Source organism: Haemaphysalis longicornis, unplaced genomic scaffold (assembly GCF_048455015.1).
Source record: "Haemaphysalis longicornis isolate Haplotype H1 unplaced genomic scaffold, Haemaphysalis longicornis Haplotype H1 scaffold_3, whole genome shotgun sequence".
Lineage (NCBI taxonomy): Eukaryota > Metazoa > Arthropoda > Arachnida > Ixodida > Ixodidae > Haemaphysalis > Haemaphysalis longicornis.
Window position 1 is genome coordinate 63,235,596 of NW_027526335.1, and position 27,923 is coordinate 63,263,518.

General features: G+C 47.8%; 1 protein-coding gene across 1 annotated transcript in view; it reads left to right on the top strand.

The window, feature by feature from the left end:
- LOC144174533 (solute carrier family 35 member F3-like) overlaps positions 1-27,923 on the top strand; it is a 352,239-nt gene that overhangs the window by 165,669 nt on the left and 158,647 nt on the right. The gene's annotated exons all lie outside the window — the stretch shown is intronic.

Genomic DNA, 27,923 nt, shown 5'->3' on the forward strand with positions numbered 1-27,923 from the left:
TTACGAAATCACCTGCCACAAACGTGTAGTAGTGCCGAATTCGCGATAACGAGTCCAGAGGTGGCTTCTTGGTGTTCTGCCTGCGCAGTGTTACGCGATGTCGATTCGTTCTACCCGCTAATTCGAACTCCGCTTAATTCGAACAATTTTACGGTCCCCTTCAAGGTCGAATCAATGCGCCTTCACTGTATAGACTTGACCTAAAAAAAAAAAAAGACATGCAACCTTAATTCGCAAATGACGATGACTCTTTGGATATCTGTGCAGTGCAAATGAAATACGGAATTGTAATGTCCGTGGTGCATATATCCCCAGGCCCTCGAAAAATATAATAGGGAGAATTTTATAATCACGCACATTGCTTGGGATTGTCGTGACTACGGTACCTCTATGATCATCTTTGGATATTTCAAAAGTATATTTAGAAACCAGACGAGAAATATTTAGCTCACATTATGCTAAAACAATTTGGTTTAACTGCCACACCAAGCCAATCCACTGAACCACTGGCCTCGCAGGTGGGTGTTGGAGGGTGAGGGCTTCTAAATTTTCATTACCGGAAGGGGGGGGGGGGGGGTTGGGGGAGGTTAGCGGAGGGAAAAAGAAAATAATTCTTCCTGTCAACATATAATGACTACCGATAATTGCGTTTGGGCAGACAAACTGCGCACATCCGGCGGCTTCGATGTGTGTTCTAACTTCTCACCCCGAAGTTCACCAATTTTGAAATTTTAGTGGAGGAAAAAAAGGATCGAAGCAATCGGTAAGTCATGTAAAGTACTACGTCATCTCGAAGTTCTCGAATTTTTAATTTGCGCAAATTCCTTGTTTTTGCTTTTTATTTCTTTTCGTTTTGTTGGTTTTACTTTTCCTCCTCTCATGTTTTCCCTTTCCCAAATTTACCCCCCCCCCCTTCCGTAATAAAATCCTGTCTATACGCAACTGCACTCACTTACTGAACAACGGTCATGCATATATTTAGTTTTGGCCAAGAATCTAAGCGTGTAACCGAGGTAAATAGTGTATGTCACAGCAATCACAAAGCAATCGTGTCTAGGTGTTGCCAAATGATGAAAACAAACGCGTGTACCTTTGCCTAAACCTCGGCGATGTGCTGCAAATTCGTTGTTCGTCCGCCTTCATATAGTGGAATGGCTCCTCGCTCAAAGTTTCTTTATTCTTTAGCTCTACGACTCGCAAAGCTCTCAATACCTCGTGCTTTCCGGGCTATGTTTGGATGTACGCGGTAGGAAGGTAGCCGTATTTTTATAAGCGCCCGAGACATAGCTTAAGTAAACAAAACCTAACAGCTGTTGTATAAACTCGTTCTGCATGGTGTCACTTTGCCAGCAATATTTCTAAGATACTTTGCATGTGCGGCAGAGTATTTATTTTTCCAACTGCCACAAACAACTTTGGCAATGGCAAATTTTCTGCCATATCCGCACGTGCGACAAAGACGAAAGGCCTAAGTCTTTCGCAAACGCAAAAATAGCACTGTTCCCAATTATTCCACTTAAAAAACCGTGAGAATTTCAGTGCGGCGAATAGTCGCATCACCGTATTCGCAAAAAGAGAACCGCATTGTGTAGTACTCGGTTAAGTCACGCCTGGTGTCTACGTATGTCTCCATATTTCTGCCCTGCCCGATTTTTCTGCCGTAGTCATTAATCAACTTGTTCAACAGCAAGTGGTGCTAAGACTGCGGTTGACTCTTTTTTTTTTATATTGCGGTTACTGATAATAATGTCGCGTGTCGTTACGACTCATACGGGTCCTCGTAAACCGCTTCGGAAACGCACGCACGCACATACAAAAACACACACACGCACATACGCTCAAGGGCACACTCCCAGTTCTATCCTCACCAACGTAAGCCCGGTAATTGATTTATTGGTTGAATAAACGTTTATTGAGAAAAAGGAAGAAGAAAAACGAATGAGCCATTTCGAAAATCGAATATGTCAATAAGAACATCCCGATAAAAAAAATTCCCTACTACAGACTTCGTAATCCCGAGAGGGTCAGCAGGTAGGGCGAACGACAGGCAGAAACAAAAGAGCGCAGACCTGAGTCTATATTTAGTGCGAAGCTCGGCCTCGCGAAAGAAATGGGTTATCAAAACGCATTAAGCCCTTCGCGACAGCACACAGGACATAAAATATTAATCGTCCGTGGTGAGGCCCGCTTTTTTTGCTGCTTATTGCTTTAGGAGCACCGCTTGCAAGGCCCTTCAGCTCGCCGATCGGCTTCGGTCAGTTTGCCGGATCTCTCGTAGCACGCGCTTTAGTCTTCGTGCTGCACGCAATGCGTCGTTAATATTTTAGTGGCGGCGGTAAAGTGGAACGATGCCTCAGCGGAGCAAGAAATGAAGTGACGCTTGTGGTCTCCTCCTCTGGTTTATTGAGAACCTCCCGCGCGATATAAATGGACTGAGTGGTCATCCGCTGCCAAGTTCGTTACCGTGATATTTTTATTTTCCTCCACGGCATACTAAGCATTGGATGAGGAAAAATCCAGGGCAGAGCAAATCGTTTGAACGACGCAGTTTTGTGCGCAGTTAAGTGATGAATGGAGGCTGTTAAGCTTTTTCTCCAGTGTCTGTCTAAACATGGACAAAACCTTTCTCGCTCGTTCTGCATCGTGGATTAGATAGTTGGATTATAAAAAAGACTTAATTCATGATAAATTAATCGTGGTGGTTAAACGCGCCCGAACGGCTTTTCAACAGTTCGCACGAAAAAAACAAGTGGAGGGGATAGGAGTCGCGAAGCCGCTGATAAACCAGACCTATTGCTCTTTGGTGATTTTATAAAAGTAGCTGACTAATGAAAGTGATGTATTTTGTTTAGTTATCAGACTTACGGGTGATGGCCGCATGGAAGTGTGTTGCGACTAATTGGACACAGACAGGGTGATCAAAATAAGGTCCACAAGTTTTTTTTTCTTTTAAATTAGGCGCTTAGATTTACGTGAATACCACCTCTACAGTGAGGTTATGCGCCGAGGGGGACACATAATTAGATGATAATTAATGATGTCGGTGGCTAAATTTTTAAAATTGAATAATTAACTTTTTAGTGGCTGCAGTAAGCAGGCATTTTTGTATTGAAAAGTTGGACGCAATCTTGTTTCTACACAGTTTCATTCGGCAGAATTCTTCTAACGCATCCGTACTCCGAGATATCGAACTGCGAAGTTTAATTGCCGTTCGCATGATTACGCATGCTAGACAGTGAAGACCGGGGCAAAGCTTCTCCCTTGTGTGACGTGCCTGCTGTGTACGGTGTTTATTTTGAGAACGGGGTGGAGGCACAGGCAAAAGCGATAACGGGCACCCTTTCAGTCTTCGCTGGCGTTATCGCAATCTACAGTACTCAGAACCGCTATCGAAACACAGATCAGAAGGAAGGAGCTTTACGCCGGTCTTCACTGTCTAGCATGCGTAATCATGCGAACGGAAATTAAACTTTGTAGTTCGATATCTCGGAGTACGGATGCGCTAGAAGATTTCTGCCAAATGAAACTGCGTAGAAACACGATTGAGTCTAACTTCTCAATACAAACATGCCGGTTTACTGCAGCCACTAAAAAGTTATTTAATTTCAGTTAATTAAGCCACTGACATCAATAGTTGCCACCTCATTGTGTGTCCCCCTAGGCGCATAATCTCTCTGTAGTGGTGGTCTTCACGTAAGGCTAAGCGCATAATTTAAGAAAAAAAAACCCGTTGACTTAAAAAGCCGGAAAAGCGGAAGCCAAATGATTCCCTGCCGTGGCCTATCCGAGAATCTTCTTCGGCTTGAGCGTTTGCACTGATTCCTCAGTGACTTGACAGCCACTGGATTGCAATGCCATATCCATTCATGAAAGCCTGGTGCACTTTTTCCCGAATCTCAATTCGCGAAAATTGAGTAGGCGCTCTATTGCATATGGATATCAGTGAGATGGTTCGCTGTTTTGGTGTCATTAATACTGCTGCCCATCAATTTGGATTTTTTTTTGGAGTATACCACGCTCTTTCTTGAGTTAGTCTTTTTTCTTGGGGGGGGGGGGGGGGGGGGGAGGAAAGGGGGGGAAGAGACGTTGCCCGGAGGCATAAAATGAAGTTTTGAAACGTACAACAGTGCTTCATTTTCACCCAAAACTGCGAGGAGAAACCGATGCTGGATCCCTCAAATTCAGCGCTTAAAATCTGGAGGTCTCCCAAGATGGGGCCCTGTGCCCCGGAGGTGTTGAATTCATGCGTTCCTAAGAGTTGGGAAAGCTTACAGCAGATGTCCTGCGTCAACTTCTCACGGAGAGAGCCTGCTAAAGGGGCAGGTGTCCGCAAACGGCGCGTGATAGCGGGCAGGCCAGGCATGGGTAACTGCGGGGGGTCTTCTTAAGCGTCCCCATTCATTTTATCTCTAATAGACTTGGCGGAGGTTGTTAGCACTCTACGACGTATCGTTGATTGTAGGGGCAGGTTGGTCAGGAGCTCCAGAAATGCCGGAACTCAGGGCTGTTATTTCAGTCGCCCGTTGGCAGAGAAGCTGTGGTTCAATATGACATCAGGGGTGGGGGCGAGAGAAGAGGTAGGGAGGGGGGGGGGGATAAATTGTGCTCGTGCGGTAGTGCTGTTGTGTGCAGGCGACCTTCCCAGTGTAGTTGCACCTACATAGTTTAGCCTCGCTACCACCCGAAAATGTTATCTTCTACCAGGCAGCGCTCCAAACATGGATGGCTTGTTTTTATATATACTGAAAAAAAAAAAAAAGATTGTTCCGCATCAAGAAACCTATTTTCTACCTTCTTATTTCTGCACAAGTGCTGTCGCCGAAATTAAATTTATCTGCATATTTCGATCGCCTCGCCTGTGATCGTCGTATAAAAGAACATTTCATTCGGGAGAACTGCAGGCAAAGTATTTTTGTTGCTGTTTCTGGTCTTTAGCCCATTTAGAAATAGGCTACAAATAACCTATTTGCAAATAGGCTGCGAGCAGACTGGTTTGGGGTGCAGATGATTCGCGTGAATATTCTGCACGGAGATCAGATATCTTCCGAAGGTGGGTTCCAGTCAAGCCTGCGATGTTGAAATCAACAGCAGAACAGGTGAACTGCGAAAGCAGTGCTATTGCGCATAGATACGGGGATGGATGTACGTACAAAACTCTGTTGGATGTACGTACAAAACTCTGTTAGAACGTTAGTCTCCTTTGGAAAGCTTTCTAACACGGAAAGAGCCGTGCGTGCAGCCATTTGTTGCGTCTTGTGCGAATCGTTGGCGACGACAAGTATGTCGAAATTATACTTTGCGCTTCTCAGTACTTTCCCATTTTGGGAGTAAAGGCTGTGGGAATAAAGCGCGGTTACCTAACACATCGTGGGGCCGTGTAGCACCTTTGCATCTCTACACCAAAGCTGTTGTCGATGGAGCCCCATTTTTCGCTTGAGACTCATTGGTTTGGAGTTCTATTTCGTTAGGAAAGAGCAATATGTTTTGCCGCCTTTCATCTCTTTCGGTATCCAAATATAGAGTGCAATATCAGACCGGATACAAGTAGCGGATGCTCCCTGCGTCACAAGTCTGCTGCTTACGTGGTGCGTAGCTGTACTTGGATTGTTAGACTGCCGTGGGGCTAGGATTAGATTAGTACCGGGCATGGCTACTAGATGAAATAGAGTTTTGCTTAGCTGTTGTCGGCAACCACGTCTAGCAGATGACATCGTGATCTCGTGCTCAGCAGTAAAACGTCATATCAAGTAGACCTTCTAGGTGTCGTTTTTATGACTGCAATATCGTTCGTGCAGTACGTACAAGCTCGATGCGATGAAAATCCCGCACAAACTTTGCGCGTAAACGGCTTGAGCCGCCGTTTCCACAGAGGCATTCGTATTTTTATTCAGAATACGCTCCTCATTAACCCAAACAAGCCATTAGTTCGAATGGAGTTAAAGTACACGAGAGACCTCTAATGCAGTTGCTCGTCCATGGCATAGATGAGTGATTACAAAGTTGGTAGCACAATTTTGGTGATATTAGCATAGCGAAGAGCATGCAACCCTCAGCTCCGACCCGGAAGTGCAGTTGGCACTAAAAAACCGGGCCGCCCAGGTCGCGGAGAACATCGCATCCCCCGCCACCCCTCTCCCCTAGACCCAGTTTTTAAATAGTGTTTCTCTTCCTCCTCGCTTTAGAGGATTTGGTCCGTTTCCAGCGTCCACTACCAATTACCGCTGTCCGGTGTCTCTACTTACGAGTAGTATTTCTTTATGCGAACGCATTGAATAGCGCATGGAGTCTTTGCCTGTACGGGCTGCTAAATTGCCACTGGCTGTGACACGTCATGTGGCTCATGAAGCATGCGCCGCTCAATTCCAAAGTGGGCGCGCCACAGAAATAAAACATAAACAAAAACACAGCAACATAGTTGATTCTTCACTGAAGCCGTAGGGAGCACCGCGCCTGCGCAGTGGGGACGGGGGCGAGAACAAAGGTGTGTGCTGGCCTCAGCCACAGGCGCAGCATTCACCAAGGCAGTCTGAGCGGCTCTGCAGCCGCTTTTGCTCAACGTCGTCTCACACAGCCCACCAGCATATTCGTTCGGAGCCACGTCATCCCCACAGCGTTCAATTAGACGTTAATGCTCCCGAATGCACACCTCAGAAGGGCTTAAATGCCGTTGAGCTTTTTATTTTTTATGACTTGCGAGCCAGACAGGAAAAAAACGTTACTTTTACCGCATTTTTCTTCCTCCATCCGCTTCCATAACAGGTTTCTTGAATAACCATAAAGGAGGACAGCAGTAAAATATTTGCAAAGATAACAAAAAATTACGACGTACGCGCTCAGCGTGCCCAATTACAAAGAACCGCACTGCCCTTGCGGTGGCGGCGTTTTCAAGGTGCTTCCGGGTGCAGAAGCGGAATAAAGCCGTGCTGGCATTTGCAGTCTGCTCTTGTTCCGTGCACCCGACCTTAACTTGTAGCCGGGAGAAATATGACCCGAAAACTTTTTTTTTCTTGTTGTTTCAAAAGATCGCTGCGCGGCAGGTGTACGCCACACCTTGGCGAAACACGCGACATGACGCCAAGACTTACGCGATGCGCATCACCGAGAAACACGTTCCGCCTGCGGTTTCCTAACCATTTTCAGCGCCCGTTCGTCGCCTTCCCATCTGCCGATCGTGGTTATGCGCTGTATGGTGCGTGTTCGGAATCGTTTACGACCGCCCCACTTTGTTCGATTGCGACAACGCACATCGACTGCGTATGCAGCCGACCTTGGCGGCTTTCCCTTCCAGTGCGGCTATACACTGAGCGCGCACTGATTCTTTTTTTGTTCTTCCCTGCAGCCCTTGTGGCCCCATCTGCCCGGCTTCGGTTTAATTGCCTGACGCGCCAGGCACCCGTCCTGCCGCCTATCAGTGCGCTAGGTTACGCCATACGTTAGATAGAGAATTATAGAAGTCCGCGCGCCACGGCAGCTTTGCGTCATCGTGCTGTTGCAATTCGATCATTGTTCTCCGAGACGCCAGATGCGTGCGGATGGCCACGTTATATGGCGGTACATGGTTCTTGAATGTGATAAAAATGGAATTTACACAGTTGATCACCAGACGCGTTTTTCTCGGTAGGTGGCGTAATGCGTCGCCTCAATGAAACTAGGGTGGCTCCATCCGTTCCATACCAAATGAAATTGGTCAGTTCCGTATGGGCAAGTCGCTAATGGCCCGGTGTTAGCCCCCAGCGGTATTGAGACGAGAGAGCATTTGAGCGGACAAATCCTACGGATATCGTGACGTCAACGGAGGCGGACTTCCGCTCGGCCAGCTCCTTCGCTAACACGGAAGACGCGGCTGTCGGACGGATATATCTGTTTGCAATGCAATCGCCAACCTCTACTGTCGTAGTACTGTCGATTCCGCGTCGGCGGCAGTTTCTGTTAAAACGCCTACGTGCAGATCTCGTCAGCCGCCCAGAAGAGGCCGTTGAGGTGATGCAGGCTCTGCGAATGCTCATTACTACCGCGGCTAAGGAACGACGCGCGACACTGTGGGTGGGGAGACGAGCGCTGGGAGCAGCCGGCCGGTCTGCCTACAGGTTCGCCTACAGATGCTACGCTTAACACTGCGGCAGATTTTCAATTGCCGCTCTCGCAAGCGGTGCAGATGACGATTTGTAACGCAATTTGCCACCACATCAATACTTCTTTCTGGCATGTGCAGCTTTGTTTGGGCCTTGAGTGACGTTTAAGGCAGCGGTAACAAGCTATCGCTCGAGCTACCTGCACCTGCCTGCGCCACTTCGCGGCCGCGGACGCCGTCCGCCCAGCGATTGCGCTGGTGGCGCGGATCCCTCAGTGCGCCTGGCGTGTGCGTGAGGTATTTTCACGTTCAGTGCAATAAAAAGCAATAAAAATACAGTGACTGGAACTCCTCCACAACTTGAGTCGGGGCTGACGGTCCGATGTGCCAACGAAATTCCGCCGCCTCCGCCGCCAAGGATCGGATCGTTTGTGTCTCGAGAGCAAAAGCTCCGACCTCCGATCGGAGCGACGAGTTGGCGAGAAAACGAAACGTACGGGTCACGTGGTGCGCACTCCCACAAGCCGCACGACGAATTTCTCCGTTGTGTGAATACACCGCTAAGCTACTTGCACATACAACATCGGACTTCCTGTCCGAGTGAAGCTCGGCAGAACGGAAGGGGAAGGGGGTGGGTTCGGGGCAGTGTTTCGTTTTTACGGCATGGGCCGCCGTTTTAGAAGAGCGCTAATGTGGGCTAGTTGGCTATTACGGTTGTTAAATATTATTAGTTGGCGTACCAGCGAACGGACCAAAGAAGCAACAGTTTTGGAAACTGTTACAACAGTTTGGTTACAACAGTTTTGGAAAGCGTCAGCTTCATTACTTCGATTTTTCATAGCTGCGAATTCTCGCACCTTTGAAGCGGCAATCGTTAGTTGGTGGATATCTAAACTGTGCTCCTCCAAGCGGCTTTCTGTTCCTTGCTCTATGGTCTCTGGTTTTTGCGCCTTGACCTCAGCGCCTCAATTTTACAAAACGTTTTGATCTAGATACGGCTAGTGTTCGAGTTTTATGAGTTCACCCGCCAACGAACCTTCCACAGCACCACGTGACCCTGCACCTTAATTGAAATCTCTAGAGCACGGTTTGGAAAGGTAAGCTGTGCAAACAGGCCGACTGGCAGGGGCTTGGAGTAATTAAAGGCGTTATTAATTAAAACAGTGTAACGTGTATTTTTCTTGCTAAGAGATCGACGTTCTCCTGTGTTCTGCAAGGCTGCGGCTTTCTTTCGCTGCGAAAAATTTTGGCATGCGTGCAGTTGCTCGTCGATGCAAACAAACAAACAAACAAACAAACAAACAAACAAACAAACAAACAAACAAACAAACAAACAAACAAACAAACAAACAAACAAACAAACAAACAAACAAACAAACAAACGAACGAACGAATGAACAAACAAACGAACAAACAAACAAACAAACAAACAAACAAACAAACAAACAAACATACAAACAAACAAACGAACGAACGAATGAACAAACGAACAAACGAACAAACGAACAAACGAACAAACAAACAAACAAACAAACAAACAAACAAACAAACAAACAAACAAACAAACAAACAAACAGGCAAGCAGGCAAGCAGGCAAGCAGGCAAGCAGGCAAGCAGGCAGGCAAGCAAGCAAGCAAGCAAGCAAACAAAGAAAAGAAATCATTTTTCTTCTTTTATTTTGTTTTGTTTTGGAACTATACGCTGATGGGCTTGCAAAAAGTAACGCCAGAAAAGTTACGCCAAAAAGGCGCTAAAAAACAAACAGCTGATAAAGGTTCGCTGAGAGGTATGTTCATCCATTACAAGATAACTTCGCCCCAATTTGCTTAATAAAACTCATGTCAACGTGACGACGAAGGTAAACAACGTTGGACGCGCAGTGCTTCCCGAGCAACTACCTTTAATGCTGACAGCATCACACGTACCCAATCTTTGTGACCTGGCCGCGTTTGTCCGTGGTCCGGTTTCTTCTCCCACGCCTCTCGTTCATTAAGCGCAGGTTCCCACGCCCCTCCCATGACCGTGCCTTTTTTCTAAGTCTCACTAAGCTGAGCAGCGAGATCCAAATCATTCTTCTCTCCCATTTCCTCATCAAGTTGTCAGGATACTGAAAAGCACGGGTCGAACGACGGCGTTCATCGCACTGCAAATCGAAACTCATGCTTTTAGAAAGCATTGCGCGCTCATTTCGTTCAGAAAAATGCAGGTGAGTGTAAGTACAGTGAACCCTTGTTATACCCAAGTCCTTGGGAGAGGAATTTCGCTTCGTTCTAAGCAGTACTCGTAAAAATTGGGGATAATTTGCTGTTTATGAACTGTAGAGGGGACCATGGAATACTTTGGATAAAGGTGTTTACATAAAATGAGGATTTCCTGCATGTACAGATTGCATTCCGTTTAGAACTAGATATTACCAGTTATCTGGAGAGAATGTTTAAAGAATTGCTGGCTATCTACCTGTTTACCCGGCTCGGTTCGTCTACGTCTGATGAGAACGCTTCTTTATCTTTTTTTTAGTTGAACTTGGAGCAGCCCGTCGTATGTAAGAATGGCGTTGGCGCTGCGGTTACTGAAGGACACGATATGATATTTCTAGTGTTAAAGTGCAAATGTGTACGCATATTACCTGTCTCGACATTACAAGTTCGTACAAGTTCCATCAAGTTCAGAATTAAAGGCGCCATGAAGAGAGATTAGAAGCTAGGTCAATTAAGCATACTGATTTGGCCCCATAACGACGATACTAATTTTATAGCGGCCTTCATATAAATAATCGACAGATTAAAGAAAACTGACGAAGCAGTCTCGACTCCCCAACCACTTGCGTTTTGGCGGCCGACGACCTAAAGCATCGGCAAGAAACATGACGGTGATCGTAGTGAGGCCTGTAGTTCTGTTCTATGATATCACTCGAAAGCTAACGTGCAGAGAACACAGTATGTTTTAGTGCTGGCCTATATTACGCCACTACTGCACATATACCATATTACGTCACTGTGGCGCGAAATGCCAAAGTTCTTCGAAATACTTTATTTTTTGTGGTTATGGAGCGTCTTCCGTGGCTAGAATGGAGTTGAGTGAATTACCCGATGCCGGTTCTTTTGAAGTGAACGGAGTGGTACTAAATGAATCGACATGCGGCTTCTTCCATCCCCAATAAAAATACAAAAGAAACTCGTCGGTACCTTCACGTACATATGAACAGCGCAACAGCGTTAACTACCCCGAGGCCTTTAACTGCCACATAAAGCTGACGACAGGAACAATTCATTGTTTTATTTTCTGGCCCTCAAAAGAAATGAGCGACCTAGATAGAACAACTGTGGTTAACCGTGTACGCGCGCTGGGACAGCGTGGAGCAGTGGGAATTGGAGGGGTACACAGTCGTCGACTATTTTCCCTTTCAGCGAAATCATGTGGCCTCGTGTGTTGCAAACGTCGGAAGGTAGCGAACACACGCGAATCTGAAATGCCAGCGTATAATCAGTTAATTTGGGGGCTTCAACAATGCAGTTTTTATGCGGCTACGGTACGGAAAGGTAAATACTCAGATGGTTATTGGGGCAATACGCGTGCAGAAGGCCTACACGACAGGCACTTGGGAAGTTAAAAGCCGCCAAACGTAGAAAGTCACCGCTCTCCGCCCGCCGCCAAACTAGCAGGTTCGATGTATCTAAATACAAAGCAACGAGCAGGGGAAGGCCGCATGGAATTGGCGAAATTTCGCAGCCCGGCGAGAGGATTTGAGCGATCAATCACTTGCCCGCGATCCCAACAAGAGCGCGTGGCCTCACGAGCACAGAGAAAGAAAACAGTTCACGAGCATGACAATGATGAAAAGACAAATAAATTTGGCGTATATGTAGGGAAAACTGTTTACTCGGATGTGTATAGCGGCGTAATAACAGGTGCCATCTGGGCTACGCCAACAGAACTCTTTGCGCACCGATGTCAAAGATCGATAGAACTGCAGGCGCCAGCTGCCGGCTGGCCGTTCATAACAGGTGCCATCTGGGCAACGCCAACGGAACTCTTTGCACACCGATGTGAAAGATCGATAGAACTGCAGGCGCCAGCTGCCGGCTGGCCGTTTAGCCTGAAAAGTCAAGGAACAGCGTCGCTCCACCAGTCGGCGGCACATGAAAGGCTGTTGCGGTTGTGTCAGTTGTGTCGGTACAGCAAGTACAGTGGCTGTAGTCCCTACTTGTGGGAGTTTCCTGGGTTAACGCAATGGGCGGACAATAATCCATTCCTTTTCGCATGCATAGCAGAGCAGAAAATGCTTGGATGATGAGTAGAAAAATCATCTAATTTATCTGTACAAACAGGGCTGGAAGTTTATTTACCTGAAAGTTTTTATAAGAGCAAATCTTATTCGCACTTCTACAATAATTTGAGGGCTAATGAAGTTTTATTTTGCGTGGAATTCAAAATTCCCTTTTGTTTGACGACGATAGCTCTCGTTCGGCGCCTACTCCGGTTACAGTTGCAGCCATTTATGTCACCTTGAGCGTAAGGGAACAAATACCCTAAATAATAAAAATCAAATCTGTCTTTACAACAAGAATTGCTCTTACACTTCGTCCTGAAGCTTCAGGGGATTTGTGGCGGTACATTGTCTGGGAATATTTTTTTTTAGCGTATGCTACGATTGTCGGTAAGGCACCTCGCATAACTATAATTTCTAGCTCGCCCCCACTTATGTTATTCCATTATAAGCGTTTTGCGGCAAAAGTTGAAGACATTCGCGGGAAAATTTCTGCCGTCATCGAACGCAATATGCTTGGCAGCAAAGCCAACATCAACGTGAGAGCTACAAGGCAAACGTGCCCTGTTTGCGCGCGTGGAACCGGCAGGCTTTTTTCGTGAGCCCGTACTCAGCATATGACTTTAGGCTTTCTCTGCCTGCTATTGTACGCGGGAAAGCAGATGCCGTCAGTTTTAAAGAAGCTTTCTTGGTATCCCTGATGGCGGGGGGGGTAATCAAAACGCAGTGCAAGAAAGCCAACTTTACACAATTGGAGGGCACATGACGACGACGATGAAACATAAAAAAATGTGCGGAAATTCAGAGATTTGTCTGCTAACACGTAGAAGCTTCACGCAGAACCTTCACGAAACCTTCCCGACCATAACGACGGTATAAGTCCCCGATTGTAGCCGATTTGATTCTTCTTCTCTGCCGCAACGACCTTTGCTCCAACTTAGTTGCTATTCGCCCCGAGATCGAACACAGTCGGCCCCTGGCGGCGGCGGGACGAACCGCTCCTAGTGTGGATGGCGCTTTCGCGTCGTCGGCTCTTTCACGTTGCGCGCGGCGCAAGACTCGTGCTGCACACGATAAAACAACCAATATATGTACTTGTTTGGCGGCAGTAAGCAATGACAGTTATCTCTGCTTGCGCATTTCTCTAGAGACGCTATAATCAGCGGCCGTTGCGGGTAAATGCGCTGGTTTAATTCCACAAAACATCTTCGCCGTGGCGAAACGTGTTATATGAAACGTATTATGAACATTGCTTCGACACATTGCACTTTTCTTATTGATGAGTGCAGTCGTCTGGTACTTCGGGAACGTCCAAGGGTGCTTTTTGAAGGTGGCATGGTGGTTATTTAAAGGGACACTGAAGTGAATTTGTCAAGCTCCCGTTTTTGCTTGCACTGCGTAGACTGGCTCAAATTAGCACTCTTTTCATGGTTTATCCGGTTGACAAATCGGTAATTATTTTACAAAGCGCGAAAGAAGAAAAACTACCATGCGCGGTTTGCGGCGGCCGCACCAACTAAGGCTGTGACGTTGAGAGGAGGGGCGCCGTGATTGGACGATGCCCAAGGTTAGCAATCACACAAGTTTCGGTTTCGGTTCTGTAAAACATAACCAATGGCTTTGTTGGATGGGCATTCTCAATATCTCAGTAATCATCGTACCGCGCTTCTGCCATGTTGTCGGCTGTAAAATGCACAAGATAAGCCTCCCAGGACGGCTTGTAGTCGTAGCATTCACTAGCCGAGACCTACGCAGTGCATGAACGCCCTCCGCGTACCCGCAGACGCCCAAATGTCATGCGCTTTTCCACCATATTTGGAGCTTGCCTCCCTCATGCCTGTATCGTAAAAAGCGTGTTCGCACCAGGCCAAGGGTCTGTTCATTTCTGGCCTGTGCCCACTGCCTGCAAGCAGTCGGTGCTTATGGCAACAGCACGCCAACGAGAACTCGCTAGCGCGCCAGTGCCAGCCTGCGCGCGTTTTGTGAACTAGTTCGTGTAGCCATGAACGTTGCGGCCCCAAAAAAGGTGAACTCAATATAGAAAACATCGGCGGAAAACAAAAAAGTTAACTTACAAAAAAAAAAAGCACGTAACCGCGGGGATTCGAACTCGTGACTAGCAAAACATCTGCCGTGAATTCCTAGCGCCTCAGACCGCTAGGCCACGGAGCGGGACGCCAATGCCTTGCTAATATAGGGTATATATTGTACAACCGGTTTACACTTTTATTTAGTTTTGGCATTTCAAGCCGCTTAGGGGACTATTTGTTGTACTGCGATCGTGCAGTAAGCGTCGCCCGAGTTTCCACAGTAGCTCACGTCTAGCAATTGCATTTCGTAGACGGAAAAGCGTTCGCAGATGCGTAGTCGTGCTGCTGACCACTGTGCTTGTTCGCCCAGCGCAAAAACGTGCTTCCCGCGCCCTAGTTTTACGCTGTACGGTAAAAATATCAGTTGATTTTATTTGCTTAGTACCTATGTTGACTTCGCTGACTCTTCTCCCGCCTTCAAGAGGCCTTATATTTTCCTACTGGCGTACCAGTCAGCGAAGCGTCGCTTGTGCAGCACTTGTGTGAAGCGACCTTGACTTGGAGCTAGATACAGTGTACAAACAAACCAAGTAAAGAAAGGCACATTCTTCCATTTACAAACGTGTCCTGGCTTCGTTTCAACTAAGCGAACGAATTGCGACCAAGCAATTTTTTTTTAACCTCCTTGATTGCGACGACCCGCCGGCGGCCGGCGGACGAAACGCTGGGCCGACTGGCTCTGTCGGCCGGGGAGCCGTGCAGTAGCGCAGCCGTGGCGCAGCCAATTGCCAGCTCATCCCCTCCTGACGTCACACGAAAACGCCACAGAAAATGGGCGAGCGTAAAGAGAGGAGGACAGCGTTTTCGAATTTGTTTTTCTACTAAATAAAATCGCGTAAACGCGCCTAGAGGGGTCGAAACATGGCCTGGGGACTCCGGACTACAATTTGCGCTAGTAATCCCGCAATGTTTACATATCACTTCAGTGTCCCTTTAAAGGATAAAAGTTTAATACACGAGACGGGTGAGAAGCGACAAGACCTGCGCATACCCGTGAATTTTCACACCCTTGTAAAATTGCGCTGTGTCCTTATGGAAAGACGGAACAAACAAAAACAGTTACACTGCACACGACCCGTGCGCTATCACCCATACATTACCGGGGACGTATTTTACATCCGCAAGCTCCTGTGTGATCGAATTCTTCCCGTGCCTTTACAAAAATAAATTCCATTTTTGCACAGTCGTTGCTTATACTGTGTTGATAATTTTACTTAATATTACAAATACGTTTCTCTGGATGCGCAAGAGTATTTCGGAGGGATTTCTCGGTAAAATTAAGCAGTAGTGAGTTTGCGCAGGTCCTGTGGGATTTCATGTGTGATTTTCATATATCCCATTTTCAAATCCCGACATGAATCACATTGTCCAGAAATGTGTTTCCCTCAGCATATCCAAATGCCTAATATGGTCACGTCTTAACCTCTCGAGGGGGACCTAAGTTTAAAGAAGTAGGAAAAAGGGCGTAATATAATGCACGTTGTTGACCATATGGGTGGAGGGTGTGTGCCGTGACTCCGTCGATTTTTTTTTTGTATTTTTCCCCAATGCTCGCTTTCAATACAATTTTTAGAAAGGCGAGCCAAAATTTCTGGACAACCTCGGACCAAAAGGGGGGTTAATCAGTTTTGAAAATACTAGTGCCTACTCGTTGAAGTACTGCTTTTTCACCGCTACGGAACCCGACACCTAGCGTACTTTCAATTGAAAAGTAATACTGATAACCAACGTTTGGCTTTCGCGTTACATGCGTTCTCTTCTCGCTGCTCTTGCAACGTTGGCAGATCCCCTCCCGAAAAAAAAAAAAAAAAAAACGAAATGCACAGACAACTTTTATCCTTGCATTTTTAATCCTCAAGAATTAAATGCCAAGACAAACGCGAGGTTCAGTTTACCAACACAAAGTAGTTACCGGAAACCCGTTGCGCTGTTTCGTGACGAGAAATAAAAAGGGAACGTTTTACTACATCTGCAACAGGGCAGCTTCATTTGCCGTCTTTATTGTTCGTAAGCGACATTCTGCAAGAATGCAAACACATCTCGCTGTTCTAGGCTCCTTTTAGATTTGAAAAGGAGCTCAAATGGTCAACACTGCACCCGTAACAGAAAATCTGCACTCACTGTGAGGTCCCAGAATCTTGGTTTACACACGGTAAACCTGCTCGACACTTTGCAAGTCTAGCTAAGCATGAGATGTTGATTTTACTGCGGGCGTTAGCAATTTAATTCGCAAGTTAACTTGCGACGAAAGCCTTAAATAAGTGATCCAACACCGTTATTCATCAAACCTGCCTTCACAGTCGCTAAAATTTCATTTAACTAAAGCTGCGCGCAAAGGACCGGTTAGAACGGTTGCATTTACATCTCTGCGCTGTTTAAAATTCACTAATTTTATATTGCCTTTTGAACCCCCAAAAAATGTCGTAAGCTCTTAGAAAAAATGTCGGGGTTGTTAAGTGGTGTTACCATTTCAGGGCATCCCACAAATGCGAGAATGCGTTATGCTACCAGTGAAAGCGATTGAAACTGCTGTCGTAAACTGAACTCCGGAGTTCGAAGCTTCCTGATTTGTTTCTATTTATGATTTTATTGAAGGCCTGAAGCCATAGTCTGGAAAGATCGAGCTTGCTACGAGCCACGGCGTACAAGTTCATTGTCACTATACTACGGCCATTCTGAGATTCCAGATGGGTCGTCGCTTTTTTGGCGTAGTAATGAAACTTCCTTGCTATAGATTGAACGTTGAGGAACCGAACTACAGCATGCCACTCTTGTTTGCGCCTCTCGTGCGCACATGCGGCGGGAAAAAGGCACGAAGCGCGCCCACAGTGTGCATTCTTACGGGCCGCTCAGCGGAGCATCCACACTAGCAGCGCGACGCTGTCGCCACCTACATGTCGATCTCGCGGTGAATAACAGCGAAGAAGAAGCACATAGAAGAAGCAGAACGAACGGACGAACGGAACGCGCACACCTATGGTCTCCTCGATGGTCTCCTCGATTCGGCTACACTTTCTGCACTAGTTCACAAAAGTGACGTGCAAGTGCAGCGCCAGTTCTTTCGCACGCTACACCTTGCACGAGACGAGAACTCGCACAGGGGCTAGTGCAGAAGTGTAGAAGAACCGGTGCAGCACGGCGTCAAATCGAGGGCCGAAGTGCAGGTGGCGCAAGCTGCACTGGTAAATCGAGTGCGCGAGTGCTGCACCGCCTGAACTGGTGCAGAAAGTGTAGCCAAATCGAGGAGACCACTAAACTAGGTGCCTGCAGGTGCAACACGTACCCTGTCACGTGTCCTGTGTCAAGCAGGTGGCGTGATTCCTCTCCCCGCAGTCACAGCCGAGTGAGTAAGCCGTTTGACTCTCGGGTTCAAACTCACGGTCGTAGCCGAGTGGATAGGACGACTGATTCTAAACTGCGTTGTCCACCAGACACAGGTGCAAATCCTGCCGGTGCCGGTTATTTCTCTACCAGACACAGGTGCAAACTCTGCCGGTGCCGGTTATTTCTTTTATTTGTTCTGTTATACTGAGTTTTCTGAAACGCCCGAATAAACGAAAGGCTAAACAGCTTGGCTTTTCAAAATACTACGGGTGTACCACGAAGTGGCACATATTAGGTACGTACCTAATATCATCGTTAACGTCATTGTTTATCTGATTCTTTTCCTATTGTTTATCTTACTTTTCTTACATCTGGCGCGGAAATCTTCAAGGTTAGGGTGTACACACCCAGGGGTAGAGCCGAAAGACGTTTCCCTGAAGCGAGTGGGAGTGGGGCGCTCGAGTCAGGGGAGCAACGCTCTTTATGTGTGGTAGCCGAAAAACGCGCCATTCCAAAAACTCCTTCCTGCAAAGTCGCACACCAACTTGCCTGGGTGTTACTTAGCAACGTTTTCCCGTTCGCGCGGCATTCTAGTTTCGGCCTGTGCGCCTTCACGGTTAGCACCCTGGATGGAAACCCACGACTTACTACCTCGACTGCGGTGTTCCCCAAAGGCCGATTTTAGTCCCTATACTTTTCAACCTGGCCATGACCAGAGTAAGTAGCTCGACAGCTTGAAATTGACTCAGGCGCCCGCTTCACCATATACGCCGATAATGTCATGGTCTGGACGGAAGCGGCCGACTGCTTCTTTAGAGGGCCAGGTTGTTGAGCGACAGGCCGCGGCTAACAGCCTTGAGCTCACTCTGGCTCAGCTAGGTCTACAACTCGCACCTGAAAAAAACCGAATTTCTGGCAGTATACGGTTGTAAGCCACATGACCCGCCCCAAGAAATTACAGTCAACGTAGACAACTGCGATATATCTGCTTCAACTGAGCCCATTACACTCCTAGGCCTTCCAATTGGAACAAAAAAACAGTCCTGGCATTTGGCTCAAAAGATTAAAACAGGAATGGAATGCCATACTGCACTCCATCCGTCTATTGTCCAATAAATATGGTGGAGCATCGCAGAAAGCCATCTTGAATACGGCCCGGGCTGTCACTGTAAGCACCCTCAGGTACGGTGCAATGGCTTACGACCTCAACAAGACCCACATCAAAACCATTCAGGTGCTACATCGGGCGACCCTCAGGACAATCACTGGCTAACCAAAGCCTACACTCATTGGTAAACTGGAGCAAGCTGTACCTCTTCCTCCTATTGAAGCCATCATTCGGGAGGCCAAAGCCCAGGACGACTTCAAAAGACCCTTTACTAGGGACACGTCTTAGCAGCGTGGGATGCTAGAACACTACCAGTACTTCCCGATTACACAGTCCCCGCATCACCCTGGCGGCGACCAGCAATTGATACTTCTACGCAAAGCAAACCTATATAGCGTAGTAATACATCATTGCGACAGCGGTGAATCCAACGCCTCCAAAGGGATCACCGTCGGAACGAACTTGACATTTTTACAGACGCAAGCGTAAGCCATCACGGCGCGGGCCTTACTTGGACATGGCCCGAGGCCACAGTTCTCTCTGGGTGCACCACCATACTTGGCAAAGAACTTTCCAGCCTCGATGCGGAGCTGTACGCTGTTAACCACGCAGTGTCAGCTATCGCCTTTGATTGTGACCCACCTCTACCGCCCTCCACAGGCATCCTCACGATTCTTACGAAGCCCTCAGAGCTTTGCGATCGTATAATTCCACCCACCCTGTCGTCCAAGAAATTCTGTTTCAATTTCGGAACAACACCAACATCCACATCGACTGGGTACGTGGCCACGAACTATTTTCTTCAGGAAACCAGGCGGCCCATGTGGCCGCTCAGGAGAGTTCCCCCTTTCATCGCAGTTGGCCCGGTTATTGACTCTACTGAAAACGACCCGCATTAGTTTATTTTCTGACTCTTCCTCCCCATTGCTTTCGTCCATCGTGACCAGTCGTCATCTTTAAAAAAAAAAGTTCTCTCTCTCTCTCTCTTTCCTCTTTGACCTTGACTTAGAGGCTTCACATCCCGGCAGAGCAACGTTGCCTAGCAACGCCCCGGCCTGGCTTTTATATTATGAGCTTCATACATCCGCAACGCGAATATTCAAAACGACGATATATAGCTCAAGCTCAAAATAATTACCAAAGTATGTTGTGTTCGTCTAGCGTACGACATGCTATGCAAGTTATAGGAATGTTGCACTCGACGTCATTCGATAGGAGCGCTGCCAGCACCCGTAGCAGTCGCCATTTTTACGGTCGTCCTCGGGGAGCGGTCTAACCAGCCATTCCGGCCGTGTGGCGCCCGGAGCTTCTGTCGTTACCAAGCAACAACTTCGACGTAATAGCCTTTTTACGCAGTTTTGCAGGCGTTATGTGGCTCAGTGCCTACGCTCGTTACATGAGTGGAAGAGAAAAGGATCAGTGCTTGGAGAAAGTATCACTACACGGTGACATCGGCCCTGACGACTACGGCGCCAGAGATGCGGTGTGCGACGTGAACTTGCTGCCGTGGATCGAGTTTGCCGACATCGGCTGCTACCTCGTCTATTACATAAGCTTTGTTACGCGGAAAGGCCTGAAAGCCTTGAAAAGTATGGAATCGTACAATTACCTGACACGTGGACGGGTGCAAGAATCATGTGTCAAGGGGCTGGTTCGGAGCCGTCACGTCGACTGCACTCAAGTTACGTTGTCACGCTGTCTTCATGCAGACTTAGTGTGATAGACGTCCACCGTGCGGGTTCACCATGCGGGAGTTATCGCTAGTGCTCCAGGTGTAAGCGGTGACTATCTCTAGCGTAACGCCTAGCTCACCCACAATAAAGCGGCCGCAAATGTTTCGCTGTGGCGACTAACGAGTTCGTTCGTCGTTGACTGCATATCTTGGGAAAACGTTGCTTTAAAGGGACACTGAAGTGATATGTAAACATTGCGGGATTACTAGCGCAAATTGTAGTCCGGAGTCCCCAGACCATGTTTCGACCACTCTAGGCGCGTTTACGCGATTTTATTTAGTAGAAAAACTAATTCGAAAATGCTGTCCTCCTCTCTTTACGCTCGCCCATTTTCTGTGGCGTTTTCGTGTGACGTCAGGAGGGGATGAGCTGGCAATTGGCTGCGCTACTGCACTGCTCCCCGGCCTTCAGACAGAGTCAGTCGGCCCAGCGTTTCGTCCGCCGGCCGCCGGCGGGTCGTCGCAATCAAGGAGGTTAAAAAAAATTGCTTGGTCGCAATTCGTTCGCTTAGTTGAAACGAAGCCAGGACACGTTTGTGAATGGAAGAATGTGCCTTTCTTTACTTGGTTTGTTTGTACACTGTATCTAGCTCCAAGTCAAGGTCGCTTCACACAAGCGCTGCACAAGCGCACATGCGACGCTTCGCTGACTGGTACGCCAGTAGGAAAATATAAGGCCTCTTGAAGGCGGGAGAAGCGTCAGCGAAGTCAATATAGGTACTAAGGACATAAAATCAACTGATATTTTTACCGTACAGCGTAAAACTAGGGCGCGGGAAGCACTTTTTTGCGCTGGGCGAACAAGCACAGCGGTCAGCAGCACGACTACGCATCTGCGAACGCTTTTCCGTCTACGAAATGCAATTGCTAGACGTGAGCTACTGTGGAAACTCGGGCGACGCTTACTGCACGAGCGCAGTACAACAAATAGTCACCTAAGCTGCTTGAAATGCCAAAACTAAATAAAAGTGTAAACCGGTTGTACAATATATACCCTATATTAGCCAGGCCTTCGCAACCCGCTCCGTGGCTCAGTGGTGTGGGGCGTTAGGTATGTCACCGTGTTTTGCAAGTCACGAGTTCGAATCCCCGCGGGTACGTGTTTTTTTTTTTGTAAGTTAACTTTTTTGTTTTCCGCCGATGTTTTCTATATTGAGTTCACCTTTTTTTGGGCCGCAACGTTCATGGCTACACGAACTAGTTCACAAAACGCGCGCAGGCTGGCACTGGCGCGCTAGCGAGTTCTCGTTGGCATGCTGGTGCCATAAGCACCGACTACTTGCAGGCAGTGGGCACAGGCCAGAATGAACAGACCCTTGGCCGGGTGCGAACACGTTTTTTATGATACAGGCATGAGGGAGGCAAGCTCCAAATATGGGGGAAAAGCGCATGACATTTGGGCGTCTGAGGGTACGCGGAGGGCGTTCATGCACTGCGTAGGTCTCGGCTAGTGAATGCTACGACTACAACCCGTCCTGGGAGGCTTATCTTGTGCATTTTACAGCCGACAACATGGCAGAAGCGCGGTACGATGATTACTGAGATATTGAGAATGCCCATCCAACAACGCCATCGGTTATGTTTTACAGAACCGAAACCGAAACCGAAACTTGTTTGATTGCTAACCTTGGGCATCGTCCAATCACGGCGCCCCTCCTCCCAACGTCACAGCCTTAGTTGGTGCGGCCGCCGCAAACCACGCATGGTAGTTTTTCTTCTTTCGCGCTTTGTAAAATAATTACCGATTTGTCAACCGGATAAACGATGAAAAGTGTGCTAATTTGAGCCAGTCTACGCAGTGCAAGCAAAAACGGGAGCTTGACAAATTCACTTCAGTGTTCCTATAAGTGATCTATGGACAACCGTGTGCAGGTGCTAGTGATCGAAGCAACGACAATCTGACAGGCACACATCTTAACCGTCGCCGAGAAATGAACATGTAACATAGTTTTGTGTAATGCAGCCGCCAAATGAAAAGTGGATAGTTGTGCCAAGTTTAAATAATCGGAGAACGCGTGCGACTTAACCTAACACATGCTAGCTCACTGCGCCTGTGTTTGGACCTTAGCTGCACACTTTTATAACATCGAAGTTTTAAAACACTGCTTCTAAGGGGATATGCCTTTCCTCTGTCTTTTCTTTTTTCAGGTGCGTTATTCCCAGCCTTTCAATGACGAGGCCCTGCCTAAATATTGGTCAATGAAACGTTCGCTGCCCACCCGTAGTTGTTTAGCGAGTGATTGAAGTTCTTGCAGTTGATCCGGCGCGCCTGGATCTAATTTTCGCGAGGTGATTTCTTTCTTCTTGCAGTGATATCTACTTGCAGTGGCTGCAGACCACCTTAGGTATGAAAAAGGGCGCAGTCCTGACGACATTTCCCAATCTAGGATTTTTTAGGGTGCAGCCCTTTGGCGCCCGTTCTTGGGCTGAGGGGAGTCGCCGTCGGTGTCATTGAGCGAACGATGGCAAGTCTGAAGAGTGAAAGAAAGCAGAGGGGGAGACTGTCCAGAAATGGGGAGGGGAGGGTGGTTCGCCGTGGTGGGGTGTGAGACGCTTCTCCGAAAGTGCGAGGGGGGGAGGGGCAGTATGCTGTGCCCGCACGAGACGCTCGACTGCGCCACGCTTGGCGAAAACGTGAGGGGGGCGTTCGCGTGAGAGAGAGAGAGAGAGAGAGAGAGAGAGAGAGAGAGAGAGAGAGAGAGAGAGAGAGAGAGAGAGAGAGAGAGAGAGAGAGAGAGAGAGAGAGAGAGAGTATTTTTATTGAGCTTTATGTGGCTCAGTGGGCGGTAGTGGCCGCTGGCTTGTGCCGGGCGGCGACATCGGCAGCTCTGGTGACCAAGGACGTTTGCATTTCTATGTCTGAGCTCCCCGGCGCCTCCTCCAACTGCTTATCAGAGGAAATTAGCGGAAAGGGATCTTTAGGACACCCCCAAAAGATGTGGGGAAGGATGGCGAGGGCTCCACATGCAGGGAATTCTGGGGAAGGATATAATGAAGGGTGGATTCGGTGGAGTATAGCGGGATTAGGGTACGTGTTCGCCTGGAGGAGACGCCACGTGTGTTCTTCCCAATTAGTTAGGTGCGCTCGCTTCTTAAGACGCAGTTCGCGGTTCCTCTCTGAGGCGCACTTAGCGCCGCCGACGCAGAGGCTCACCATAGCTGCGTCGAAGGAACCCATGAGTGAGTGCTGCCTCAGCGCACTGCAGTGCGGAACTGCGAGTGAGGCAACCGGTCGTGCGCTTTGCCAGCCGCTGCAGCTAAACGAGCTGCCAGAGCGGAGGCTTTGCTCCGCCGGCTTCGCTCCGCCGATGCCAGAACGTAGAGTAGAGTGAGTGCTGAACAACGAGAGAGGCAACCGGTGCAGTGCTTCGTCAGCCACTGCAAAGAGAAGTTTTCTGTAGCCATACAAATATGTCCGTCTGAAATTCTTTGCCTCAACATATTTTGCACAGTCAAAACAACTAAACAGCTGCGCCCAAATATCGCATTAGGGAGTATTGTTAACGCCAGCCACTTTTTTCGTATGGCTATTGAAGCTGAAAACCAGGCGGTTGGCCATTTCCGATCACATCCAAGGCCGCTGAAGACGTCACCACAATCACAGTGAAATCTTTGTCCTTGGCGGTGGTGCGACCGCACATATGGTGCGCGAGCCACGACGATGGCGACACCGTTTGTGAGCGCGGCAGCAGTGCAAGCCTCCTATAAAGGGACCGGGCGGCCGTTGTATGGCACCACCGTCGCTTCAGCGAGCAGCGCCGCCCGTGGCGAACCGCTCGTCAGTGGAATGCCGGTGGCGGTCAGCGCAGCGTTATTATGCATGACTTTCTGCTGTCGTTTATCTGCGGTGCAGCTTGCAAAGTACATAACCACAAGGACTTTTTTCATATCGGTAAATCTTGATCGTGGACGTGACCTTTACGAGGCATGCCATGTGTGTGATTTACGCCCATACTCAGTATTTACAAATAGCAGACGTCGCTTAATGCGCCAAGCTGGAAGTCAAGCTGGAAGTGAAAATCCGTTCCTTCATGCAATTTTTTTTCGTGCCTTCATGCAGTTTCGGGTATCGAAGAGTACATTGCAGCTAAAGGCTCCCACAAAGTCGGTGTGTGCAACCGATCTAGGAATGCTGCGGCGCTGGCCGTTGGCAGTTGATGACGAAACGGCGTCGACGTCGTGCACAAGCGAAAGACAAAGTTGGGGGTGCCTTCTAAGATTTACCTCAAAACAGAAATTGTGATGGACGACGCTTCCGTAACATCATTACATACGGCTGAAACGTGTTTAATTCCACAGAAATGCTCTTACTACAGTCATCAGAAATCCTTGATAGAATATATACCGCATGATAGTAGAACGTTATTGCTTGTCGTGGAGAAGCATTGCTTTACAAGAATTGCAATGGTTGCTGGCTAGTTGGTAAATGGTTTTTGAAAAACCAATTCCTGTGTGGCTGAAGGACGCTAGACAGGAGGGTACCTGAAACCCGTACTCATCTTCACAATTGAATGCTGCGGTCGGTTTACAAGCTGCCGCCTACGCTTGAAAAATCATGCACACCTCCGTCTAACGACGATGATGGTTTACCGCAAAGCTTTCTCGTATGGGCTTCCTTGGTTGCCTTCTGAATTTAAACTTTGACTAGTTGAGCTTAGAATTTGACCAGCAGGAAGTTTGGTCTTTTGATCGCAGCATCTTTGACTTTGACCATTTCTCATTCGATTTCGCACAAAGAAAGCTTTGCGTTCAACCATCGTAATCATTAGACGGAGGTCTAGATGATTTTGCTGTTTAATTTTGAACTTCCATGCACCTCTCTCCAAACGTAAACTTTTTCCAGCGCGTCGGAAATGTGTCTGTGCTGGAGCACTCGGGCTGATGCACCCATATTTGAGGCAACTAATCGCGCGTTTTTGGTGTCTTCACAAGTCATTACATGATTTTTTTAGGTACTCTGTAAAGAACACTTAAGCATTAAAAACACCGGATGACATTAACACTGCCACATTTTTTAAATATCGGCGCCAGCTTTTATTCCACGCAGGTGGTAAAACGGGAAGAGAAGGATGGTTTGCGGCTTGGGCTGTTGGGTGGGTGAACAACTTTTGCACTTGATAAAATGATCACCACAAACGTGGGAATTCCGCTCTCATGCTGTCACAGTGTCGCTCACCAAAACCGAAGGCACAAAGCTCACGGTTACAGAAAGTGTAAACTACCGCAACATTTTTACGGCTACACGGTAGTCCATCTCGTACGCAAGTGCCTCTCTCTTCAAAGCACACGTATCGAGGTATCCCAGCGCTAAGGCTGGCGTGGAAACCGTAGTCATTGAAACCAGTGAAGATAATTTAAAGTGGTAGAGATGAATACTAATATTGCTAAAAGTTTTATTCCTACTCAGATCGCGCGGAGCCAGGCGCAGAGCGCTGCAAAAAGCGCTCGTGTCAATGTAGCCGATTCCCAACCTTAGAAGCATCCAATAAGTTTGCGTAGCCGTTAGTGCATTTAAGAATAGATGAATACTAATAATAGTTGTTTTATTCGTACTCAGAACGGGTGGAGCCAAGCGCAGATCACTGCAAAAAGCGCTCATGCCATTGCAGTCGATACGCAACTTTAGAAGCGTCCGACAAGTTTACGTAGTCATTACTGCATCTAAGAACCCAACACATTTGTCTAGACTTCGTTTCATCTCACATGTCCGCTCACAACGCCTGGGGCACAGCGTGATTTGTTCGTCGCAGCAGATGCGGCTTCCGTTTCTGCTTTGCTTTTGCGGCTTCCCTTTTAAAGTGGCTAGCGAGTGCGTTGATTGCTACAACTGAAGGAAAGCCGGCCAATTACCGCAATGCCGCTGTAATGACGTAATTCCAGCGGACGAAGAACGCCAACACCTGGAAAGAGGGAGACAGTTTTCGAGCAAGTTTATAAGTTATCTAATTGACATATACCCGTTATTTTGGGCTGAGGTACTCTACAACCCCTCAATTTAAGTAGTGGGCGTGTTGAATGACCACGTTCTGCAAGCATTTAAGATTTCAAAAAAAAGTTGAAAGAAGCGGTGCAGGATACCTTCAAACATCGATGTCATATAACGTATCAGAAAACTGTAACGTGAAACGCCATTTCTTGCGTCTATAGCTTACGGTGTGCATGTTTCACAAGTAGTTTCAACACAGCATTAGTAACTTTTTCGCTTTACAAACACGCCGCAGTTAAACCGTAGCAGCCACCTCGTCCTTACATTCTAGCCACTGAAACATGAAAGGCCGATCAGTTGTTTGGCGCGTGTCGCCAGGCTCGCGTGACCCTTTCAATCTTTTACGAGCCCGTTCAGCACCTAATGCGCCAACCATTAAAGCATGTATATAGTGTGGGCCATAGCGTGGTGTGCGCGCCCCTTTTCCTTCCCTCACGGCTTAATACGTCCTGGTGACAACGAGCGCTTCGGGGTAGTTCAGGGTGTGGTCTAGCGATTTTTCCTCTCTGGAAGAACCGGCGTTCTGACGAAATATGTCCCCGCGCCTTTTTTTTCCCGAACATTCGATTCTCTATTTGTTCCAGGAGCGCGCACACCGACCAGTTCCTCGACCTCTCGACGAGCATTTGGGCGTTGTGTAATTCTTCTTTTTTATGTTGTTTCTGCGGCTGTATTTATCTCACGTTCTTGTGCAAGCAAATCGAACGCGACAATGAGTGCAGCTTCACTTTTGCCTCAGGATTACGTGCAACAGTACGGAGAAACTGGTTTCAGTATCATACGCTGCGGTGCGTAAAGAGCGTATCAATGCCGAGCATCGATTGCCCCCTGATAAACGGCCGTTTCGCTAATGGAAGCGCAATACAAAAGGATAGCGAACGGGACCTTTTGCGCACGTCAGAGGAACTTGGTGGTGCAAATATTCCCAGAACTCCTCCATGCACTGCCCGTTCTGCTAAACAACTACTATCGAGGTGTGTGCCATTGTTGATTTATTTTGATGCTGTACTTAAGGAACTGATTCGGAATGAGGGAGAACGATAAAAAGACTGACTTAATGATTGACCGACTGACTGACAATCGTGCAATTTAAGCAAATTGGTATAGAGATTTGACATTTGTAGAGTGAGTTCAATCTGACATATCACGACTAAATAAGGGAAGGGTTTAGCGCGATAGCGCTTGATGTCCCTGAAGCGCGCTATTAATCTACAAAACATCCGGTGCCAAGGAATGCCGAGCCAGCAAGAAACCGGGGCGCGCATTTCCGTTGCTAGGTGACTCACGGGCATGCATACAGCGTCCCGCTTGCTGAGAAAAATAATGCCGAGTTAGCAAGAAAGAG